This window comes from Furipterus horrens, unplaced genomic scaffold (genome assembly GCF_987537825.1).
Source record: "Furipterus horrens unplaced genomic scaffold, mFurHor1.1.pri manual_scaffold_9, whole genome shotgun sequence".
NCBI classification, from domain to species: domain Eukaryota; kingdom Metazoa; phylum Chordata; class Mammalia; order Chiroptera; family Furipteridae; genus Furipterus; species Furipterus horrens.
In genome coordinates this window covers 27,828,809-27,848,125 of record NW_028327179.1, presented here as the reverse complement: position 1 = coordinate 27,848,125, position 19,317 = coordinate 27,828,809, and the positions used below count along the sequence as shown (strand labels likewise).

At 37.8% G+C, this 19,317-nt stretch overlaps 1 protein-coding gene and 1 long non-coding RNA gene across 10 annotated transcripts in view; one reads left to right on the top strand and one right to left on the bottom strand.

The window, feature by feature from the left end:
• LOC150001480 (uncharacterized) overlaps window positions 1–19,317 on the bottom strand; it is a 139,832-nt gene that overhangs the window by 39,568 nt on the left and 80,947 nt on the right. For 5 of the 7 annotated variants that reach the window (XR_016513043.1, XR_016513039.1, XR_016513044.1 and 2 more), the window contains one exon: window positions 4,126–4,292. The exons of the other annotated variants lie outside the window; for them this stretch is intronic. This is a non-coding gene — a long non-coding RNA (uncharacterized LOC150001480). The remainder of the gene's footprint in view (window positions 1–4,125; window positions 4,293–19,317) is intronic. 7 annotated transcript variants of the gene reach the window in all.
• Window positions 1–19,317, top strand: part of UMAD1 (UBAP1-MVB12-associated (UMA) domain containing 1) — a 210,138-nt gene that overhangs the window by 187,110 nt on the left and 3,711 nt on the right. The gene's annotated exons all lie outside the window — the stretch shown is intronic.

Genomic DNA, 19,317 nt, shown 5'->3' with positions numbered 1-19,317 from the left:
AGTTCTCATATATTATGGTGATCATTTTGCAGCATATACCAATATTGTCTGATTCTGTTGTGTACCTGAAACCAATATATTGTTATGTGTCAATTATATCTCAATTTTAAAAAGACACTAGACATGCTACTTCTCCACCCACCAAAAAAACACTGGTCACTACTTATTTCTCTATTTTAAAAAGAAAAACTCATCCAAAAAGTAGTTTTCTTTCTTAATTGGCTTCCCAAAATCATGGTGAAATTTTGATAATTTTTAGTTAAGCTTTGGTAACTATACCAGACACTATTCTAATAGTGAATGGAATTTTAAAACTCATGTTTTCAGAGTTAGATTGTTGAAACAATTTTCAAAAATAATTGTTCCCAGATTTCAAATATTTTAACATTTAAATGTGGCAATTAAGTGACATTTTACTTGAAAGGTTCTTCACCTAAAAAATATATTTGATCATGTGTGCAGTCAAAATTCATCATCTCGTCCCCCTTTGTGCCCACCACACATCCCGTTTCTTCTCATTACCTGCTGTTCCCTCCTTGTGACATGCCCCACAGTGTTTCCCTGTGTGTCGTCCAGTCTCCCTTCTGTACTCTAATCCTCCCCACAGCAGCGCCATGACTGTTTATTCCCCATTCCGTCTGGTGCCAAGCTTTGTGCCAGACACACAATAGGGACTCAAATACTTTTTGAGTAGATGAATGCAGTTAACTTTCTGATTCTCGATTCATTTTCTTTCCTGTGTATTATACTCCCTTGGCCATTTTTATAATTAGACTGCAAACATTAGGTCATTATTTATACCCATTTAGCCAAATTTCTTAAAGCCATTTGATTTCTTTACATGTGGTTACAAAATTCTTAAAATGTTTTCAGTTGAGAATCTTTTTTTAAAATTTATTTGAGCCAATACGAATCAAGCCAATGAGGAATTTTTAAACTTACTACTAAATGAGGAAAGGGATTTTTGAAAGTTTCAGACACTACTCGAATCTTTTTCAAAACAACGGTATATATTATCTCGCATATCATTTAAAAAAGTAACTTTAACATTTATTAACATTATTATTAATTGACTAAATTATTTAAGCCTCTTTCAACATGACTGGTCTCTGTGACATTTATTTTTCCACAGTAACTTTAACTGAATTTAACAGAATCTGTTTTGCTATTGAAATTATCAAAATACACCTCATGTTCAATGTTTGTTTCAGTTTGCCATCTCAAAATAAAATGACATATAATTAAGGTTTTCAAAAGGAGTCATATTTTAGCAACTTTTAATGCGTTTTCAGTGAGTTTGGTAATTGAGTTGAAGTTACACAAATACGTGGTTTCACTGCAGGAAGTCTCCAGTTCCTACATCAACAGTTGGTTTGGTGTCTAAAATGTTCACAGTTTGGTTAAAATTATGCTCAGTAACAAATACAGTATTTCCACCAAGGAAGGTACGGTTAAATGGCACTTCTGGTGGTCTCAGAAGTGACAACAGAGAATATGTTGAATAAAGCTTACTGTTACTGAAATGCTGGTTAGAAAAAGTTATTTCTCTGAGCATTGTTGAAGGGAAAGGGAGAAATTTGTAAAATCTTGACTGGAATGCTGCCTTGATCCATACCACTTGGGTTTGGAAGCCAGGAAATCATTGTAAAAATTGTAATTGGCTCTTTTATTATTTAGTCATCAAACTTAATGGAAAAGACAACTAGAGAGTCAAGTCTACTTTTAGAATTATTAGGTCAATTATCAGTATTTCTGAAGAAAAGTTTTTTAAGAAGCTATGTATACTCTGGGAATCTTGTCATATTTTACTGCAAGCTTTATTTAAACTACTTTCTCAATTTGCAAGAAATAAAATAATTCCTCTTGTTCTTTGAAGAACTATATGCCAAATTCTTATCAATATATTAATCTGCCTGTTACATAAGTTATGATTAGATTTTATATTATTTAGAAATTTAGGATAATACTGAATGTGGTAGACTTCGCTGACATTTAAAAATTTCATTATAGTCAGCAAGGAAATAATGGCTAAGATTTACTGAGTAATTACTTGTTCTGGAAACCATAGTAAGGAGCTTTACCAGTGTTATCTCATTCATTTATCACAGCAGTTTACTAAGTAGGTCCAGTTATTCCCATATTATAGATAAGGAAATTGAAGCATATAAGGATTAAATAACCAAGGTGTAGAAACAAACCTAACTTCTCCAAGATCTCATAGTTGGAGGTTTTGATATGTATGTATTGCCTTGATTTTATAGATAAGAGCATTAACATCTTAATGCTATTGTCTTCTGATTCATAAACACAGGATGCTTTTTCATTTATTTACATTTTCTTTAAATTCAATTATGTTTTGTAGTTTTCAGAGTAAGTTTTATACTTCTTGTGTTAAATTTATTCCTAAATATTTTATTATTTTTCATGCTATTGTAAATAGAATTGTTTTCTTAATTTCAGTTTTGGATTGCTTATTGGAAGTATATATATGTATTTATATGTATATATAAATACAGCTAGCTTTTGTATATTGATTTTACATCCTGCAACCTTGCTGAACTTACTGGTTCTAATAGTATTTTAGGAGATTTATTAGACTTTTCTATATATAAAATAATGTCATCTATGCATAAAGATAGTTTTACTTCTTCCTTTCCAATCTGGATGCTATCTATTTATCTATCTATCTTTTTCATTGTTATTGATTGCTTAGTTGCCCTGGCTAGAGCTTCTAGTAACATGTTGAACAGAAGTGGCAAGAATGGGCATCCTTATCTGGTTCCTAATCTTAGGGGAAAGCATCTAGTCTTTCACTATTAAGTATAACGTTAGCTTGAGTTTTCTGTAGATGTCTTTTATCAGGTTAAAGAAGTTCCCTTCAATTCCTAATTTGTTGAGTATTTTTATCATAAAAGGGTGTTGGTTTTTTAAATTTTTTGAGCCTATTATGAGATGATCATGTGGTTTATTTTTTATTTATTGACGTGGAAGTTTTTATTTTTATGTGTTACAAAAAGTGATTTGTCCTAAACTCATGTAAACCATACTAAAGGACAGTGCAAACCTCATGCCATGAAAAAGCATATACTATACATATATTGTCTTTTAAAAAACAAATTAACTTTTTGGGTTGTGAAAAAGAAAAATGAAGGAATAGCATCAACTGGGTAAATTTTTGTGCAAGTGAAAATATTTGCGTGTTTTCCTCTCAGTGATCACCTACTCAGAATTTTTGAGCTTGTAATTTTCTTTTTCTGGCTGATGATCCAGATATTTTTATCTTTTCAAACATTTGTGAAATTTCTATTTTATACTACACCACTTGAACCAATTTTCGTTTAGGTTTTAGTTCAAAGCAATTAAATAATTAGGAAGTAAAATACACTCATGGGCCTTTTAAAAAACAGCTGTATACTTTGAGTGTGAATGTACAACTTTTATTTGTGCTACTTTGGGAATAAATAGAGATGATTTATTTCCCCTTTTCCCCCGACATTTAAGGGTCTACCCAGAAGTCTGCAACTATATTGAGTCCCGGAAATGTTCTCATTCTCTTTTCTTGCCTGTGATGTAATCTCCTAGCACAGTTGGCTCAAGAATCATGTTAAATGGGCCCAGATCATGTGTTGAGGTTAAAGCTTCCTTTTCTGTTTCCTAAGAGCAGACTGCAGCCTGGGTCCCAGCCACTTGGCACCTTCTTGCCATTGCCCACCAGTGCCATGGACTAGAGAACGTGGGCAGTTCGATGCAGCCAGGCCCGGTCACTGGACAGCTGGTCACAGAGGGCTTGTCTCAGAGTCAGTTTAACTAACAAAGGACAGTATGTGGTTAGTTTCAGTTCTTAAACTTAACTAGAATATATTTGGTTACAGTAAAAACGTTATTTTTAAAATATTCAGTATCACAACAGTGATTTTCAGGATTAAAATAGTCTAAACAGTCTGTAATTTCAGGGTTTCTAAGATCCACATAGAATTAACATATCCAGCTGGATATAAAAATGACAATACAACACCCAATGTTTATTTCCACTTTTTTTTCCCCTCAAAAAAATTGGTCTCTTCCTCATTCCACGTGTTTATGTTTATTTTGAGAGAAAAAGTAAGATTAAGAATATTCTACAACCTTTCTGAAGGAGAAGATTTTGGTCTTTGGAAGCAAGTGCAGTGCATTTCAGAAGGCATGGAGTGATGTTTCCTCAGACTGTGCTGGATTGGGAAGCAGCATAGAATCGTGGCTGAGAGCACAGTTTCAGAGTCAGACAAAATTCTCTGTGATTCAGTATGTCCCATCTGTTAATGGAGGGGAAAAAAGTGCCTACGTCATAAAGGAACAATTAAATGAGATAACAGGTAAAGAGCTTAGTTAGAACAGTGACGAGATAACAGGTAAAGAGCTTAGTTAGAACAGTGACGGGCACATCAGTGATCGTTAAATGTAAATTGACGTCTGTGGCAGTAGAAACAGGTACACTATTACAACTCTAAGACTGACTCAAAATGAATTTAATGACATCTTAGTTATTAGTATATATCAGGGCTCATCATCTAAACTTTTATTTCCATCCTCATGAGTGGACCATCAATTATTTCATTTCTTCAGAGAATCCTGCTATCAACTCACCTACCAGGAAGGCACAGAACGGAAAACTTCTGTGCATGTAGATTCTGAACATTTAAGAACACTTGGAAATTACAGGTGCTCATTTTTAGCCACTTTGGCAGTTGAAGCCATAGCAATTACTTCCAGAAGGCTAAAGGAAAATCTGTGCTGTAGTAGGTTCTGAAAATCCACTGCCTAGACACTTTGTGGAATACCAGCCCTTTGAAAACTGTGTTCAGATTACCAAAAGCACCTGCAAATGGCTGGGTCCTACAGTTACATACTGCTTCTTCCTCCCACCGCTTGTGCAGCCTCTCTGTTCCCTGCTGTGGCCATCGTGAAAACCAAAGTGACCCATGGTAAAGTCACCTGAGGGCCACAAATGGAACTATGTGAGGCTCTCCCTGGCACACCCCACGCTGTTTCTGTCAGTTAGGAAATGGATCACGCTCACACTTGCTCGAAAGCCAGTCATGTCCACCTCCAGTGCATCTTCCACATACAGAAACATCTTCCTTAATTCCCTTCTCTTTACCAGACTGTGCCACTGACCTCAGGAAAATGCCACTTTGTCCCCTTGCTACTTATGGTATTAAACAAAAGAGCCTGAAGAACACAACTCTCTAAATTTCCTAAGTATTTCTAATGAAAATAATCCCACTACAGACCTCAGCCAGTAATCTTAAAAGTCTTAATAGTCTCTACCAAACTTCAGCTCCTACAACTAAATTTGCTTTTTTCAAGCACTGACGTTCAAAATAATTTTAATCTAATTTATTGTTATTCTGATTATGATACTAATTACAATAACTTTCTTATATCTATATATAGAAATATGTATGGTTTCATCTCCACTGTGGACTGTTCAGTCTGAGAAAGTACATTCTAAGACCTCAATAATTATAATGATGATTTTTAGGCGATAACTTATTAAAGACTGGCACCTGCCGTTATTATTCTTACTTGGCTTCTGAATGTTTGTTTCTTATCCTAATCAAGAGCAGTGCGAAGTTAGGTATTCTTCCATGACAGCAACCTTTTCATAACCGGGGAGTATCCTTCTGAGTTATGAGTTTCTTCTCAAGACATATACCCATCAGTTGATACTTTCTTTCTACAGTTAGCATTATATTGATCTCAGTGCTATTTCCTTAAGAATTTTACTAGTACAGAAGATTTCAGGTCTAAGTCTACTTGGAATTGTGGCACTTTAGAGCTCAATTATCTGGTTCAGTTATCTCATATTTCAAAGGAGTTAATTGAAACACAGAAAGGTTAAGTGATTTGTTTAAGCTCACATGGTTTAAGTAGAGGGAGGAGTCATTGGGACCTGAATCTAGTGCTTTTTTCTATTAAGTCTTACAGGTTAATGTTCAATTTGATGTGTGAGAGTATATATTCTCACTAAAAGTTTAGGAATCTTGAAAAACAATGATTCTAAGAACTGATTATTCATTAATCAACTTTTCTATTATTGATCTGAAAGTATTTTTCAACAACACTACATTTTTTCGACTAAACTACATTTTTTTGTTTGAGAAATTTCAAAGTCACTTATGTCATTTGTTACGCTGTTGAGGCACTAAAGTTTAATTTTATCTTTACTTTTTTTTTTTTGCTCCCCTTTGCCCAGTACCCCCCCCTTCCCTCCAGCAGTCCCACCCCCCCTTAGTTCATGTCAATGGGTCGTATATATAAGTTTTTTGGCTTCCCATATTATTCTTATTCTTAACTTCCCACTGTATTTTGTACCAACCAATTATGCTTCTTAATCCTGCACCATTTCCCCATTTATCCCCCTTTCCCTTCCTACCTGATAACCCTCCAAATGATCCCCATACCTGTGATTCTGTTTCTATTGTGGTTTGCTGAGTTGGATTTTGTTTTTATTTTTTAGATTCAGTTGTTGATAGTTGTGACTTTGTTGTCATTTTAATGTTCCTAATTTTGATTTTTTTCTTAAGTCCCTTTCACATTTCATATAATAATAGTTTGGTGATGATGAGCTCCTTTAGCTTTACCTTGTCTGGGAAGTACTTCATCTGCCCTTCCATTTTAAATGATAGCTTAATGATAGCTGGATAGAGTAATCTTGGTTGTAAGTTCTTGCTTTTCATCACCTTGAATACTTCTTGCCAGTTCCTTTTTGCCTGCAAAGTTTCTCTTGAGAAATCAGCTGATAGTCTTATAGGCACCCCTTTGCAGGTAATGCTCTGCTTTTCTCTTGCTGCTTTTAAGATTCTCTCTTTATCTTTAATCTTTGGCATTTTAATGATGATGTGTCTTTGTATGGTCCTTTTTGGGTCTAGCTTGTTTGGGATTCTCTGTGCTTCCTGGACTTGTATGTCTATTTCTGTCACCAAATTTGGGGAGTTTTCCTTCATTATTTTCTCACATAAGTTTTAAATTTCTTTCTTTTCCTCTTCTCCTTCTGGCACCCTATGGTTTGTATGTTGGCACATTTAAAGTTCTCCCAGAGGTTCCTAAGCCTCTCCTCATTTATTTCAGTTCTTGTCTCCTCATTCTGTACTGGTTGATTTTTTTTTTTCCCTTATGTTCCAAATCATTGATTTGAACCCTAGTTTCCTTCCCTTCACCATTGGTTTTGTGTGGATTTTCCTTCATTTCACTTAGCATAGCCATCACTTCTTCCCTTATGCGTTTGCCATACTTAAGCATATCTGTCAAGCCTGTGAGCATCTTTATCACCAGTGTTTTGAACTCATCTGTTAGGTTGGCTATCTCCTCGTCACTTAGTTCTCCCACTGGAACCTTGATCTGTTCCCCCTTTTGGGCCATACTTCTCTGTCTCCTCATCTTGACATGCGCCTGTGTTTGTTTGCCTCTGTGTCTAATTTAATTTTTAAATTTTATTAAGCTATGTGAATTTTAAATTTTTCTCATGATTTTTTGGACATGATTATAGCTTTTCATTTTTTAATTATGTCTTAGCATTATTCACACTATTTTGGGGGTAGACTTTCCACAAGAGCAGGTAATGACAGCTTGTGCCCTGATTATAACAAAAGAACTGCAGCACAGAGTTTCAGTGTGGGTGGAAGTTCTTAAGAGATTATGGAACTGTTTTAAACAGGATTGGAATAGCATCAATTCTACTCAGATTTTAATTCATAAAATATTAAGTTAGCAAGGCCTACTTTAATTATGATTTTTAAAGCCAACAAAGTGTATTATAAAAGAGTACAAATTTATTACAGTATATACCTAAATAAATGTATAATTCAAAATAAGCAGGAACTATATTTTTCTCTCACTTTAAGCTATTGCTAATTTTCTCCCACATACGTCAACATTCTAAATTCCTATATTCACTGAATCCTGACAATCTTTTTAAAATTATTTCCTAGGTTTTCTACTTGGTTGATTTTACTCTAGCTTAAAAATATTCTTACAATAGCCAAAAGGTAGAAACAACCCAAACATCTATCAACAAATGAATGGATAAACAAAATATCTTATATACATATAATAGAATATTACTCAACCTTTAAAAGGTAACAAAATTCTGATACATTATACAACATACATGGTCCCTGAAAATATACCGAGTGAAATAAGCCAGATAGTAAAGGACAAACATTTTATGATTCCATCTATATGATGTACCTAAAACAAGGAAGTTGATAAAAAGTGTATCAGCTAGAGGCTAATAGATAGTGTAATATTAGATGGAGAGTTGTTCAGTGAGTGCAGAGTTTCTCTTTGGGACAATGGAAAATTTCTAGAGATGGACAGTGGTGATAATTGCACAACATAGTGAATATATTCATGCCACTGGATTAGACACTTAAAAATGGTTAAGATGATAAATTTTATACTGTGCACAGTTTACCACAATAACAGATTATTCTGAGTTAGCCATAAATGAAATAATAGGACTCTCCTGGGGCTCTGCATGTGCACTAAGAAGGGACTCGGCCTCCTGCGTTCCGAATGGGCCCTTCATTCTCACTGTGGGGTGGAGAAAACACAGCTGTATTTACTTTTCCAACCCCATCTTCTATTTTGAAATACAACCTTTTTGCAAATGAGCACCAAGGTCAAGTGACACAGCTTTCTGCTCACCTCTTCAGTTTGCCAAACACTGTTTTTCTAGTGGAGCTCTGGATTAGGTGCTGCAAGTGTGGGTAATACTACTATTCATATGTCCTCTGAGTGGAATTTAATTAGACTTCCTTCATAACTAGGTATGATGCATTTCCTTTCACTTTCATTTGTATATGAAAACGTACAGTTGTGCATTCACCAGCTTAGTATTTCCAAGTGTGTGGACTATTCCACACATTAAGTTCAAATTACAAAGAAAATAAGGCTTTTCTGAAAGAACTATTTCTTTCCTCAGATTAGAAAGATATTTATATGCAGGGTGAATGTGAAATCCTACTGATGATTGTCTTATTTCTGGTTATGGACACAAAGATTCAGGTATATACTAAAAATGATATATTTCTGTTTTTCAATCATGGTGGAAACAATGACAAATATAAGCTTTTCAGTATAAATTAAGAGCAGCGACAGATTAGCTTTCTGTCTTCAAACACCACCTTACATAAAATAATCATTTTTATTTTTATCATATCAATGTTTTTAAATATATATTTAGGTTATGCATTTGTCAAATGTTCATTCCATCAAAGCACATGCCAAAAAACCCAGCATGTAGCTATCACTTAATATTTTTTATTTACTTTCTTTTAGTATTTCCTACAAGTATCCTATGCTGTTTATTTCTGTTTATTCAATATCATAAAAGTGACATCTATTTATCAAATTATATAAAAACAAATGAGTATAATATAAACATTTATATGTTCTTATGAGCTCTAAAAATAAAAAGCATTTCATTTCCTTTCTTATTGTGCGTGCATTTGGTTGAAGTACCGTATTGTTTTATAAAATGAAAATTAATCATTTGAGTGAAATTAATATTCAATGTGCTGAGGAGATGTGCAAGATAATTTTTCATTGTTTTCCTTTGAAATTATCTGGAAAATGTATGATCTTGTTGCATTGCATTCTGAAGAAATTTAGATATTTAAAATAAATAAAGCTATGTAAATGGGATGTTAAGTAGAATCTAGTGTGACTAATAAGGGATATCAAATTCATCAGACCTGTGGTGTACATAATAAGCTTGAAGAATTCATGCACAAAAGCTTAAGCCATTGTATAACCTTGGCTGTGATCAGATGCTACAGTTTTCTAAGCTATTGTATATTGTATCCAGCTTGGTAGATTTAACCTAGTAATAAGATGCTTAGTTGAACCGTTACTTTAAACTCAGTTTCTATGGCAGCACAGTCTGCATTTTTGGACCTTCATCTTCTACCCCAGATAATGCTTGTCCGTAGAGAAATTGTTAAACTTAAGCTCTTAAAAAACAACAACCATCAGGCATGTAAGCTTTAAAACTGTGTACCTTGATGATGGCCTTTACATCAGAGGGACGGCATTGGATTGTAAATGAGGAGACTCACAGTGCCAGTCTCTGCCAACTGCCAATTAGTACGGTGTGACCTTACAGTCACTAAACTTTGAGCCTCAGAAGATGAGAATAGAAACAATAGCTTCCCTATCAAATTTAGTGGGTTGTGAGGCTCAAATGAAATAACGCACGTGAAACTACTTCGAAAACTGTGTAAAGCGCTGAACAAATGTTGGTTGTCATTTTCCCAGCATTCTGATTAGAACTTTGCTGATCCCACAGACATAACTGAATTATGAAATAGATAAAATCATACCAATAAGTTGTTTTATAGAGTATTCTATGGCATGTAAGTTTTGAAAACCATGAGTTTGGTACATATTTTTTAATTTCCCGGTCATTTAACATCTGCATGACTTTGTTTGTTTGTTGGTGCAGTTAACATCTCTGTTTTGATATAAATGGAGTTGCTTTGGGAAGTAGAAATTGGTGGGGTCTCCGTGTCCTAATAATGGGCATCCCTTTGTCTCACCTGCATCCTGGGCCAATGGAGAAATAAGACAGAGCCAGCGAACAGAGAAACAAGATGGCTCCCTTTTGACTGATACACCTAGGTTGGAAGAGGCAGGTTAGTACAGTAGCTAAAATGGCCTTCCACAGCTCCAATAGCCCATGTTTAGACTTGTGAGGAAGGTTTGTTTAAGTCCACATAGCAGCCACTGTGTTTACTTGTCTCCCCTGGCCCAAGTCAAGAGAAAGAGAGAGAGACTTTTGTAGAGCCTCAGGTGCTTGGATGGTTTAGCCTCCCCAATCTAGAATGGTGGACCTGTCTATGGCTGTCAGCCACCAACCAGGTAACTCAGTCTGCCTCCTTGGGGAGGAACAGAGGCTGGGTCAGAAGGCCAACATGCTAAGAGAAAAATCCCTGCATGGAAACTAGAGAAGAAAGAGGCTTTTCTCTTTAGCAGAGGTGAACAGAAATTAAACCATCCCCCTCCTACCCTCCTTCTCACCTCTCATCTCTGAGGCTTTTCTCCCCTTACTGCTTACCTAGTCCTGCCCCCATACACCTGCCCCCAAACATAGGCTACAGCGCAGCCCCTCAGACTGTGCTGCATAGCTGTGGAGAAATACTGGTTCCTGGGGGAGGAGAGCTGTGGAAGGCAGGTGGATGCTATAGACTGAATGTGCCTCCCGCACCTAAAGTTTTATGTTGAAATTAATCCCCAGCATGAGGGTATCTGGAGGTGGAGCCTTTGGGAAGTGATTAGGTCACGTGGGTAGAGTCTCTGTAGGTGGGATTAGTGCTGTTATAAAAGAGGACCCAGAGAGGTCCCTAGCCCCTTCTGCCTTGTGATGTTAGAGCAAAGAGGTCAGTTTACCAACCAGGAAGCAGGCCCTCACCAGACACTGAACCTGCTGGAATCTTGATCTTGAACTTCCCAGGCTCCAGAACTGAGAAATGAATTTTTGTTGTTTATAAGCCATGCAGTCTATGGTTTTGCTTTTTTATAGTAGCTGGAATGGACTAAGTTGATTAAGGGGAAATTAGGGTACATAAGGTTAACCTCTTCCCCTCCCTCAGGGAAAGGTGGACCTAGGGTAAAAATATTTCCTGAGCAGTTTCATCAACATTGTAGCAGGACCTCATTGAACTTCCTCTGGGAGACATATATGTGAAGTTGTTCATTTGGCAAGTCACTGCATCCTCACTCTTTAGGAAATGGATGTACAATAGCTGGGGTTAAGTTCTGTCTGTATTTAATACCATCTACGGTTCACCATGTTGGTGAAAAACAGTTGGAAAAATCTTGTTAGGAAATAACCAAACAGATGCAGAAATCCAGGATCAACATAATAGTTCCTAGCTTATTCTGAATAAATTTGAATGTAAAGTTTATGAAGAAATTCATTTAGTCATTCAATTACCATGTATTGATCAGCTGTCATGAGCCCAGGCATTGCTCTGATAGCAAGGGAAATGGATAGGAAAGCTCTTGTCCTTGCCTTTGAGCTGCCCATAGTTTCATGAGAGTGCAGAGAATTCTGTCCCAGTGTGATGTATGCTGTGAGAGAGGTGCGCACAGGCTGTTATGGGAACATGGACAGGTGCTTGGTCCAGCTTTGAGGAGTTACTTGGGGAAATCTTTATAAAGGAGTTTTGGTGTACATCCTGAAGGGCAAATTGAAATGGGCTAGATGAAGGGAGTGGAAGAGGAGAGAAAGATGTCCTAATTTAGGCAGAAGTAACTGAATGAGCCGAGGCACAGAGCTAAACAGAGAGCCTGGCATATTTGGATAATAGCAAACAGCTTGGTATGGGATGGAGTAAAGAGTTTAGGGAATGGTAATAAAAGCAATTGGAGGGGTAAGCAAGAACAGAGCATACCTTTTGTACTATGATAAGGAGTTTGTTCTTTTCTCCAAAGGCATTGAGGAGTTTTAAGCAAGGAAAAGCGTGTGTTTCAGGTGCCACTAGTGATAGGGAGGATGTAGTGTAGGAGGAGCAAGGCCATATGCAGGAAACTCTTGTGACATTCAAGGCAGAAGGCTATAGTGGCCTACAGTAACAATGGACCTCAAAAGAACAGATGAAACTTGGGGAGATACTAAAAACATCAAAATCTTTAGATATGTTTATTTACTGGATGGAGTGGATGGAGGAAGTAACACCCCAGGGAGAGAGAAGTCAGAGGTAATTTAGGTCTGTGTGTTGGATAACCATGTTGGTACCTTCACCAAAACAGAAAATATTAGAAAACCATTAACTTGGGAGTAGTATTGGGAAGGAGATGAGAACATGTTAAGATTCCTATATAATATCCAAAAGGAAATGTATAATAGGAGTTGAACATGGGTCAGGAGCTCTAGGTAGAAATCTGGGTTCAGGATTGGGGTGTGTGTGTATCATGCACACACATACACTTATCTACAGACTTATTTACCTTTGGGGAGGGAAGGGGTAGGGCAGTAGGCACCATGGATATGGATAAACTCATCCAGGTAAGGAGGTTGAGAATAATAAGAAGAAAGGAACAGAAATGAGGCCCTGGGAAATACCATCACCTCTGAAACAGGCAGAAGAATAGACAGAAGGCAAAACTAAGAAGTGGCAAGGAAGACCAGATATAAAACTCAGATTAGTACTTCAAAACCTCTGAGTTTAACAAAAATGTGAAAATTAGTAAGTTTGGAGAAAGCAGTGTCACTAGAGGGGCAGAGATGGAAGGCGGACTGCAGTGGGCAAGGAGTGATGCAGATTGTGTCCGTGATGGTCTCAGCCTGGCTGTGAAAAGGAGAGTGGGAGTTCAGTGGGCACAATGGCAGTGGGTGATTCAGACTCAAGGAGGATTGTCTGTAACTGGTGTCACGATCATGTGAAAGGCTAGCAATCAGGAGATGCCTTCTAATGATGCAGCCACGTCCTTGAAGAGTGGGGACAGGATGGATGTGGAGCATTAGGTGAGGGATTAGCTGTGGGTAGGAGGAGGGCAGGAGGGAAGCACAGCTGTACAAAAGCAGGTTAAGTTTCTTGGGTGTGGCAGGTTGAGGACATCCTCACCTGATGGGTCCTATTTTCTCTGTTAAATAGGAGGCTAGCCCACCTGCTGACCACGAGCCGGAGGTGGTCTTGTAGGGCTAAGAACAGAAGGGGTGCAATATGCTCTGTGAAGAGTGGGGGGAGGCATACCGGAAAAATATGAGATTTCTGGTCAACTTATGGTTAGAGATCAATTTCTATGGACTAATTAAAATATTTTTTAAGTCATTGGAATAGTGTTTTGTGTTTTCAAAAGCAGTAAGCATAAACAGGATCCCACATTGAACACACTGTTTCTTGTTCATTCTTTTCCCAAAATGCTTCTTTTCTCTTTCCTCTGCTCCCTCACGCTAGTTGGCGGGTACAGATTTTCCAGCTTCAGTCAAGCTGCTTTTCCCAGAAAGCAGGGACAGCTGGCTTACTTCCCCTTCTTCACTTGCACACATTCAGCTGGAGTTCTGAAAAGAGGAAGTCAGGAGAACTTCGTTTTTTCTTTTTTAAGAAAGATGGGAGAAGCAGGCAGCACAAGGAGGTGGAAATACTGAGAGAAAAAGAAGAGGAAAGGGAACAAATATTGAAAAAAATCATAAGCCAAAATTTAAAGTGAAATGATGTCAGAGATCAGAAAGTTAAGGGAGCCAAGAAAATTACTTCCTGACCCAGCCTCATCGTTTTCTGCTCAAATGTATAGCTCCCTTGTCCTAGGAGCACAGGTCATGGGGAACACGTAGGTTTTCAGTGAATTCAGCTTTCTCCTGCCTAGTGTATCTGTATCAGTGGTGAAGTGTTTGGCTCTGTCTGTTTCTTTGGCCTAACCCCTCAATTTATTATACACACCGAATCTGGGGTGCCTAGCATATCTGAGAAACAAAGGGAACAGATTCAGTGCCATTCAAAAATACTTAGTGAGCACTTGTTATCCATACGTACTACTGTTCTGGGTAGTGGGGATTTGCAGAAAAATCAGAAAGTCTCCACCTTGCAACATCATTTCTTGCAAATGAAGAGAGTCCATGGTTTAGGACTTAGGTAGGTGTAAGAGACAAGTCCTCTGGCTCTTCTCAGCTAGCCAGACATTTATTAGCAACCAGCTTCTCAGAAAAAAAGAAGCCTGAGTACTGCCTTCATTGTGTCATTGCTTGTATCTCCCTTTCCTCTTGTCCCCTGATGCTTTTGACTCAGATTTGCCCCCAACCTTCCCCCTTCAAGAAGCTGATGTAATGCAAGCAGATACCAGCAGAAGCCAGAATAGAATGGATAGTTATCTGGGGAGATAAAGTGACAGTGTTGCCTGTTCAGGCTGTTGTTCAAAGGAACATGTCTTTTATTTATAGACATTAGAATTTAAAGGCTTAGACAGCCAGAGCTTGATATTACTTCTTACTATAACTTGTTTCCTAGAAATATGCTTGATTTACCTACCTTCTTTGCATGTAAATTGAATGTGTTAAGATGGGTGTTTTATACCTGGTTTCGTGTTCTTTTAATAGGTTCTATTACTATTTTGGTTTACGCTGCTTTCTTAATTTTAATGCTTCAATATTTTGCTTTTATAGGACACTATTTTATCTCTACTTCTCAGAGGCATGGGTTGCAGGGGAAAAAAAGCAGGAGGTTGTAAAAGATGCCAAATATAGGTGATGTTCGTATTAATAAAATGCTCATATGTTAGTCGGGTACGGCCAAGTAGATGAGGTCTCCAAATTGTTACTGGGTTTGCAAAGTTGGCGCCCCTTCATAGATTTCATGGTGGTTATTGGGGCTTTTGTGCCAGGAAAAATGAAGTTGTCTGTTCTTAAAAGTGCATTTCTTTGCTTTCAAACACCCAAGAGTGAGGTTCACAGGGATGCCACTAACCGGCTGCTGCTCCAGGGAAGTGACTTCATTTTTCTAAGCCTTTACTAAAAAGTGTTATGTGCCCTGTATTCTTGGAGTGTTTTTTCCTAAGCTCTGAGATTTTCCAGATTGAACCTCATGAATCTTTATACTTTATAGGCTCTCTGCAAGAAAGGGAGGGATAGTGTCTATAAACCTCATCGAATTACTTGAAACAGTTAATAAAATGTGAGGAACACAAGATAAACTTGGCCAGACCATTTTTAACAGATTAACTGACAAACAAGAAATAATTTTCATACAAATGTGAAAACAGCTAATTAATTATAAACTTTGTTGTAATGATATTGATAAGGAAATTTTTCTTCCTACAATTAAAAAAGAGCCATTCTGACATATTTAAATTAGGTAAGGGCAGACGCTCATTTGAAAAAAGAAGTATTAAAGCTAGATCATATGAAGGAACTTACATTCAGGAACAATATCATAGCATTTCTGTGAACAGGATTAATCACAAAAATAATGAACATGTTTTATGAACATAATATTTGAAGTATATTTTTAAAATCTGGCTATTAACTGTAAGGTTAATTGATTCTTTTCTTCTTGCTCTTTTGTGGTTAACACACTCATTCTTCTTTTTAAAGCCCCACTTTATAATGCAAATGAAAAAAATGTCTAAGAGAGAGCGCACTGCTCCTTGCAGGGGAGCCCACGCACCATTCTGCCCTCAGCCCTCATCTCTGCGTCCATGGCTGCCAAGCTAGAGATTTGGTGATCGGGGCTACTGGGTGTGGGGTCCTTGAATTTTGACTCACATTTTCTTTGTGACTTACTCTCGTTCTGCCTTGTAACTTCCGTCTCCAGCTCTCAGCATGCCAGCAGCAGCTGCATCATGACGCTCACCCTCTGCCAAGAGGGCAGGCAGCCTCCTTGGAGACTGTAACACTGCACTCCAGCCAACTGTTAGGAGATAGATGCTGAGCAGTGCACACAGCACGGCTGACTTCAGAGCCTTCTAGGAGGCATTTGGCTCAACACTCTGAACACGGTATTTTTAAAGTTAATTTAATTTTTGGAAACTTTTTATTATTGGAAATTTTCAAACATATACGAAGGTAGAAAAAGACACTGTAATGTCTCCCCCCACGTACCTTCTTTTTCCCCATTTTGGCAATGATTAACTCATAGACAATGATCACCTCACTGTCCGTGGTGTTTCATTTCCAAGGAAAAACCTCTGTTAAATTACAGTTGCTTTTCTGTCCTCCTTCAGTCTATGATCTGTCACCTTAAAGACTTTCTGTCCTTTCTTCTTAAAGATAAAAGATAATTAGAGTCTTTTTTTTTCCTTCTAAGTTAAGCCAAGATAATACTATGTTAGGAACTGTCATATTTTCTAATACTGTTCCGAAAATTTTCAAGGCTTTGTTCATTCAGTCAGCCAACCTATCCAAAGCATGTCTGAAGTATGAAGGAACTTAAAATATATTAGAGCATTAGCGATCACTGAGTTTGATCCTTGGTTTTACCACAGACTAGCTGTGGAACCTGGAACAACTTCCTTAGCCATTCTGTGCTTAGTGTCCTCTTGATTTTAACATGGGACTAATAATAGTACACACCTCACAGAGCTGTAAGACTTAAGTGAGTGAGTACATCTAAACAGCCTAGATGGAACCCAGCACAAAGTAAGTGCTTGATATATGCTAGTTGCTGTTGTCATCATCTTCATCATCATCACTTTTTGTCCCTCAACACTCATGTTTACAAAACAGAGAACTGAGGCCCAGGTGGATGAAGTAACCCCCTCCTGGTCAAATGGCTGTTGTATTGGAGGAAATTAAATAAGAAACTATAACTCAATTCCTTTATTATTCTAGATATAGTTTGATGCAGTTTTGTCCTCTAGGAATTATGTTCTGGAAAAATTATTTACAAAGGAAAGGGAAGAGGATTAGTGAAAGTACGAACAAAGAAATAAATATTGCTGCAGGAAAGTTAAAAGCATTCTTGAAATCTCACCTTCTCCACTAAAAGCACTTTGCTTTCTAAACATGAAACTTGTAAGGTTTAAGACAGAAGGTGATTTGGCTAATGAAATGGGAGAACATTCAGTACACAAGGAAGGAGGAGAAGAAAGTTCATGTATAGGATGAGACTTACAGATCTAGGGAATATTTATACCTGAGATGAAGAGAGAAGGCAGGCTACAAGAAGAGAGGGGGAGGTTAACCTTATTCAAGCCACCAGTGAATGCCAAAAACAAGAGATGAATGGATCCGAGTCTTTATCTAAAGCCAAGTGGGAGCTGATATTCTGAAAGATTTTATTCACCTTAAAATGTGCTAAGCACTTGTCTACCCACGGCATTATTTAATCCTCGTAACAATCCCATGAAATAGGTACTATTATGGACCTCATTATACAGCTAAGGAAACAAAGAAGTTAAAGAACTTGCCCAAGGCCACTTGCTTATTATTAATAAGCAGGAGACCTTGGGTTTGCACCAAAGCGAGAGCTCTAGACTCTGTGTTCTTAACTGCTCGGCTCTGCTGCTCCATGGTAGCCAAGCCCTGGCGCGTACGTACTTAATCCTGGGGACACCAGCACATGCTGAAGCCCTTTACAGACGCTAGGCCTGTGGCATCACTACTCGCTGATGCCTGCACTGTTATTATGTAAGCCCCAGTAAGGTTTTAGTAGGCAGGTTCTGTCCACTGCATCATGGACCTTTCTCATAAGCTTTGTCATGACCGGGTGTGGTTCCTTTTGTTCTATGCGCAATCCTAAAAAAATACTCTGGTGTTTCACTTTCACACAAAGTTATAAGGCCGGTCTCAGAGGGATGTGCTCAGTAACTTCAAGTATTTCGTGAGTGCCTCTGTTCTCCGCGTTGGGGCTGCCTGTGAAGAGAGCAGTTCCTTCTCTGCAGAATCTCCCCCTGATTTTCCCTTTCTAAGAACCACTTTCTCATTAGCATATGAACTGCCATCCTTTCCTCCAACTTAGGAAACAGAAAGTAAAATCAAGAGAAACCTCACCTGATCCTACATTCCTTTCCAGCTACTGGCCCGTATCTTTTCCTGTTTTAAGGCATCATCTTCAAAAAGTTATCCTCATATTTGTAATCTTTCTTCCTTCCTTCCCATACCCTTCTAAACACACACCAAGAAGACTTTCTCCACGAGATCTCTCTCACCCAGCTCTAACTCGAATTATATCACCTGCCTATTAACAGCTCCACTCGAGTATCTATCGGTTAGGCACCTGGAATGACCAAAACTGAACTCTTGATCTTCCTGCTTAGGCCAAGAACAGTGACTTCATCCTTGACAACACTCGCCCACATCCATTCCGTCAGTAGATCATGTTGGCCTTGCCCTGGAAGTCTATCCAAAACCCAGCTGTTCATCTCACCTTTATTATCACAACTCTAATCGACATCACAGTCTTCTCTTACCCAGCTGGTCTTCCTGCTTCCTTACCTGGCCACCCTACCCTGCTCAATGTACTGACAACACAGAAACCAAAATGATCCTTTTAAGATATCAGTCTGAATATATCTCCTTTGCAACAATATGTTCCTTTTATTCCCACATGCCACAATATGGATGAACCTCCTGCATATAATTTGAGTGAAAGAAGCCAGAAACAAGGGTTCATACTGTATGATTACCTGCATTTAAAATACAAAATAGGTAAAACCAAGCTATGCTGTCAGAAGTCAGGATGGTGATGGGGGGGAGGGGAAGATACATGAATTGACTGTGACTGAAAGAACCGCAAGGGCTTCTTGATCTGGGTGCTGGTTGCTTGCAGGTGTTTGAGTTGGTTAAAATTTAGCAAACTGTTAAACTTCTGATGTACGCTTTTTGTATATTTTACACTT